Source organism: Bufo gargarizans, chromosome 11, assembly GCF_014858855.1.
Source record: "Bufo gargarizans isolate SCDJY-AF-19 chromosome 11, ASM1485885v1, whole genome shotgun sequence".
In the NCBI taxonomy this organism is placed as follows: Eukaryota; Metazoa; Chordata; class Amphibia; order Anura; family Bufonidae; genus Bufo; species Bufo gargarizans.
In genome coordinates this window covers 679,567-685,725 of record NC_058090.1, presented here as the reverse complement: position 1 = coordinate 685,725, position 6,159 = coordinate 679,567, and positions in this window count along the sequence as shown.

Here is a 6,159-nt window from a genome sequence, read left to right as displayed (position 1 = left end):
TCGCATTTGCCGATTATCGCGATTCGATTGTTTTTTCGATTTATCGTGCAGCCCTAGTACAGGATATGTAATTTATGTACACAGTGACTCTACCAGCAGAATAGTGAATACAGCTCTGGAGTATAATATAGGATGTAACTCAGGATCAGTACAGGATAAGTAATGTGTGTCTATTGTGACTCCTCCAGCAGAATATTGAGTGCAGCTCTGGAGTATAATACAGGATGTAACTCAGGATCAGTACAGGATAAGTAATATATGTACCCAGTGACTCCACCAGCAGAATAGTGAGTGCAGCTATGGAGTATAATACAGGATGTAACTAAATGATTTTCCTATTTCATGACGTAAAGTCATAGTTTTATTAAAGACACGGAGGCGAGTATTGCTATCTCCTTCTTTACTGTCCACCAATAACAGCAAAGAGAAAAAATTTACATACAGGAAATAACCAATGTCCCTCCCCTCTGGCCCCTATAATAGGCCGCTCTTCCTCTGGGAATTCCTCTTTCTTTGATCCTGGTGCCCACATCACGAACACCTCAATGAAACTCCGCACTGTAACTGGAACGAATAAGCCCAACGCCAACGAAGTGTATCCAACTAGCCAACTTGGCCAAACTGTGGTAGAGACCTCAACCGAAAGCACGGCATCCTAGAATGGATAGACCTTCAACCTGAAAAAGAGAACAGACCATAGGTCCAGGTGAAACAAAACACGTGACGACCAATCACATCCGGAACCCCTCTACTGAAAACGACACATTAGGGATTAAAGGACTGAAAACAACATAAATCTTAAAATAACCATAAAGAACGATAAATCACAACAAAAATGACAATGATAATAACAATCTTAAACATATCTATAATACAATAAGGCGAATAATAAATACCCCAGTAACAAAAAACCCGTGAGGAGACCCAAGGGCGGGAACAGGGCGGGCAATACTCGCCTCCGTGTCTTTAATAAAACTATGACTTTACGTCATGAAATAGGAAAATCATTTAGTTTTACAGCAAGACACGGAGGCTCATATTGCAAGTTCAAAGACGATCTATAATAGAAACAAACCAATTAGCCTGAGGACGGAAATAAAATTCTCTGAACGTGGTAATATTAGACCAATCAGCCAAACGCATCACGTCCTCCAATCTGGCTCCTGAAACCGCAAAGGAGGGCAGTGAAGACAGAAGTGTCAATACCCGCTAGCGACATGACCCACTTAGACCAACGCGCCAACGTTGGACTAGACACCCCGGTCCAAACGGATGTCGGATAGAAAGGAACAACTGAGATTTGTCGGGAGATCGATGGGCTCTAGTCCTCGATTCGTACTCCCTAAAGCAAGCCACAGGACACAAAATTGGAGAAGAAGTGAAACTGGGATAGGAGACAAACCAGATGCCAGTCCTGGTGCGACGCGAAATGTTAAAAGTAACCCCAACCGGGGTGAAAGAACGAGCGTTAAAATCAAGGGCCCGAACAACCGAGACCCTCATGCAAGAAATAAGACAAAACAATGCTAACAATTTAGCGGACAATTGCCTAAGAGAAAGGGCAGAATTCCCCGGCCAAGAAGATAAAAAAGGAAAGGACCAGGGAGACGTCCCATCTAGTGGAAAAACGAGGTCGAGGAGGGCGTGCCAACCGAGACCCACGCAACAGACGAGAGACCGAAGGACGTTGACCTGCAGGAACACCCTTGTAACCTAAATGGGTAGACGAAATAGCGGACCTGAAAAGGTTAATGGTCCGATATGCCTTACCCGCCTCAAACAGTGATGTGAGAAACTGCAACAGGTGAGCTACAGGTGCCGAAACGGGATCCGTCCCACGCACCAGTTAGCCCAAGTTCTCCAGGCAGCCCGGTAAGACTTTCTGGTGCCGGGAGCCCATGCGCTGTCCAGTAACTGTCGAGGTGCTTCCGAAATGCCATCGACATCTCCAGGTGTCCGGAAATCCGGCACGCCAGCAGCCGTAGGGATCCGTCGAGGAGAAGTGGGTCGTGCAGACCCAGAGGGTTGCGCAGGAGATCCGGATGGGTCGGGAGAAAGAGAGCTATCTCCACAAGGATCCTCCGCAATGAAGGGAACCAGACCTGAGACCACGAGAACGGAACCACCAACACCAGGTCCGCTAGATGCCGTTGAACCTGAAGAAGTGTCCTCAGAGCCATGGAAAAGGGAGGAAAAGCATAAAGGCGGGATACCGACCAATCCTGGAGAAACGCATCCACCGCCACTGCTTCCGGATCTGGACGCCAGCTGAAAACCGGGTGAGTGGCCTGTTGAGCCGAGGGGCAAAGAGATCGACAGCCATCGGTCACCACCTGTCCGAAATTGCTGAGAACACCTCCGGGTCCAGCTGCCAATCGCTGCCGTCTGACAGGTAGCGCGAGTTCCAATCCGCACAAACGTTGCTCAGCCCCGGTAAGTATTCCGCCTGCACCATGATGTCCCTGGACAGGCAAAACGACCAAAATTCCTTGGCCAACCGAGCCAAGGTAACCGAGACATTGTCCATCCGCAGCCTGATGTACGCGTTGGCGATCCAGATGGACAAGTTCCTCACTGCAAACAAGCCGGCTAGGAGTTCCAAAGCATTGATGTGGAGGAGGGATTCCTCCTCCGACCAGGCTCCCCCCGTGGAAGCTCCATTGCAATGGGCGCCCCAGCCCTGGAGACTCGCATCTGACTTGATGGTTAGTTCCGGCAGAAATTCGAAGGTTGCTCTGCCGTTCCAAGCCTCCAGATTGGCAATCCACCAGCCCAACTCCTCTCGGGCTTCCGAGCCTAGAACCACCGCGTCCGCAAAGGAGGCACCGGTCCGAAGATGGGCGATCTTCAATCGCTGGAGAGCACGGTAGTGCAACGGAGCCGGAAACACTGCCTGGATCGATGAAGCTAACAGCCCAAAGATGCGAGCCAGGAGACGTAACGAGAGGTGGGGAATGGTGAGGGCATGTTTGAACCCCTTGCGAATCATACGCAATTTCTTCATCGGAAGACTGAGGGACTCCGAAAGCGAATCCACCGTGAAGCCCAAGAACTTCATCCGCAGGGATGGGATGAGGCATGACTTCTCCTTGATGAGGAGGAAACCGAGATCTGACAGCAGGTCCGCTGTCCACTGGAGATGTTCCAACAAACCCACCCTGGACTCGTGCATCAGGAGGATGTCGTCCAGGTAAATGATGAGGCGTACGCCCCGAGTCCTCAACCATGACACGACTGGTCGTAGCAGCTTGGTGAACCACCAAGGAGCTGAAGACAGCCCGAATGGGAGACAAGTGAACCACCAGATCTCTCCTCTCCACCAGAACCGGAGCAGATCCCTGGAACAAGTGGCCACTGGGACCATCAGATAAGCATCTTTTAGATCCCGCTTTACCATCCAGTCCCCAGGAACTAACAGGTCCCGAAGGAGGTGGATCCCCTCCATCTTGAAATGACGGTAGCGTACCGCCGTATTCAGAGCGCGAAGGTTGATGACCGGTCTCATCTGACCCCCATTTTTCTGGACGAGGAAAATATTGCTGATCACACCCTACTCCGAAGGAGGGGCAAATTCCATCGCCTGTTTTTGCCTGAGAGAGCATAGCTCCGCGTCCACCAGAGAGCAATCTGGACGTGATAGCGGAAAGGGCGGGAGCAAGGAACCAGGTCTGGGGACCCCGTGAGTTCTATGTGAAAGCCCCTGACCGTGGTCAATACCCATGGATCTGAGGTGATGAGACTCCAAACATGAGAAAAAAGTTGGAGTCTGCCCCCTACACAAGGTACCATAGAATACCCCATTTGGGGAAGACTTACCCAAGGGTCTGCGATAGCTGGGGTTGCCCTCGCGCCACGGGCCTGAAAGTTTGCACGGCCGGACAGGCGGCATCTACTACTGCCGACCCGATGAGAGACCCGTCCGTGGAATACCCTGCGCATAGAGGCCTGCGCTTTGTCAAGCGCGGTAAAGGTACCCACGAATCGGCCCATATCCTCAATAAAGGAGTCGCCGAAAAGGAGGCCCTGGGTGTCCTTACCCGCCTCTGTAAGTGCCAAATTTGCCCATTTGGGGTCTATTTTAAACAAGATGGCCTTGCGCCTCTCAATTGCCAAGGAAGTATTGGCGTTACCGGCAATACAGATTGCCCTTTGGGTCCAGCCCCATAATTCTTCGGGGTCCAAAGAAGAGCCCTCATTTCTAGCCGATTCGGCTAATTCAAAAATCTTGGCTAGCGGGCCAAAGATATCTAGAACCTTATCCTGGCAGCTGCGTAGCGCTGAATCCAGGCCCTTTTTTGGGTTCCAGCCAGTCTTGGCCAGGAAATGTGACATTTTGGGATCTACAAAAGGGGTGTCACATACTTTGTTAGGGACTATCGGTCTGGGACACTCAGCCCTAAGTTTGTTCCGTGATTCACGGCTCAGAGGGTGACGCACCCAGTGCTCTAAATAAGCCCCCACGTGGTCGGTGGGAAGCCATTCCGCCGATCGAGGGTGGTGCCAGGACTCAGGGTCGAACATTGGTTCGCCTGCAGAATCCAGCGGAGCCTCTGATCTGTTAAGATTAGATGAGGACGCTACGTCCTTGGCAGCGGAGGCCGCAGTAGCGGATACTGAGGGGCCCTGAACTGGGGGAGAAAAATCCTCCTCTGACACGTAGTCAAAATCCGCAATAGCCTCCTCGTCCAATGCTCTATCTGAGTCAGACATATCAGGTGATTGTGCTCTAGCGCACTTCCATGTTCGCGCCCGTTCTGCCTGGCGTGAAGAGGCCCTTTTTCGTGAACTATGCACGATCTCTTGGGTGGCAGGATGCGCACCAGTCAAAGTCTCCTGTGGCACAGGAGGTTCATTAAAGGTAGGCTGCGGTGTAATAATAGGGTCTTGCAAGGACATTCTGGCAGGCTGGGCAGATAGTGCCTGGGTAAAGCTATGCGACAATATAGTCGACATGGAGCCTGTGCGACCACCTCATTGCTGTTCTGACCCTCAGGGGAGGAGGGGAGAACATATGTGTGAGGATTAGGCAGAGGGATAGACATGATACCCCAAATATAACCGGGCAATAGAAGGAACACAGGGGCTAGCACAAAATGCACCTGACAAATCGTACAGTAAATAGCCTAAACTACGCAGTAGGAGCGCCTGAGCAGCCGACCGGAGCAGAGCGCAGGCGCCGGAATGACACACAGTGGCCGGAAGCGCAGAGGGAACCGGACGCCAAACAAAAAGCCCGCGAATCGCGGTACAAACGACACCAAAATGGCCGCCGAGATCTCGCGAGATCTCGCGGCCAGCAGAGCTACTGAAGACGCTCACAGGAATGGCGCCGCAGAAGCGAGGGGAAGAGGCCTCGTCCCCGAACGCTGGGGGAGCGCAGAGACCGAGCAGGTAAAGCGGAGGTAACACCGCAATGAGCAGTCATCCCCCCCGCCGCGAATCGGGAACAACGCAGCAAAAAGTAATATGGGACGCAGGGAAGCGCTATATAGAAATACTAACTAAACTCAAAGGGGAATAGAACAACCTGTAAAGACAATAAGAGGGCAGAAGCCCCCAAGGGAGCGCTGCTAGTAAGGGTTAGTCACCCTAGGTTGGAGCAGCGCACAGGATAAATATAAACACAAACCATATAGAACACACAAAAGAATCTATAGGTGCACTTAGCTGTTGGCAGCAGCAAAGAAAGAGGAAGTCCCAGAGGAAGAGCGGCCTATTATAGGGGCCAGAGGGGAGGGACAATGGTTATTTCCTGTATGTAAATTTTTTCTCTTTGCTGCTATTGGTGGACAGTAAAGAAGGAGATAGCAATATGAGCCTCCGTGTCTTGCTGTAAAACTCAGGATCAGTACTGGATAAGTAATGTAATGTATGTACACAGTGACTCCACCAGCAGAATAGTGAGTGCAGCTCTGGAGTATAATACAGAATGTAACTTAGGATCAGTACAGGATAAGTAATGTGTGTACACAGTGCCTGCGCTAGCAGAATAGTGAGTGCAGCTCTGGAGTATAATACAGAATGTAACTCAGGATCAGTACAGGATAATTAATGTGTGTACACAGTGCCTGCGCTAGCAGAATAGTGAGTGCAGCTTTGGAGTATAATACAGGATGTAACTCAGGATCAGTACAGGATAAGTAATGTAATGTATGTACA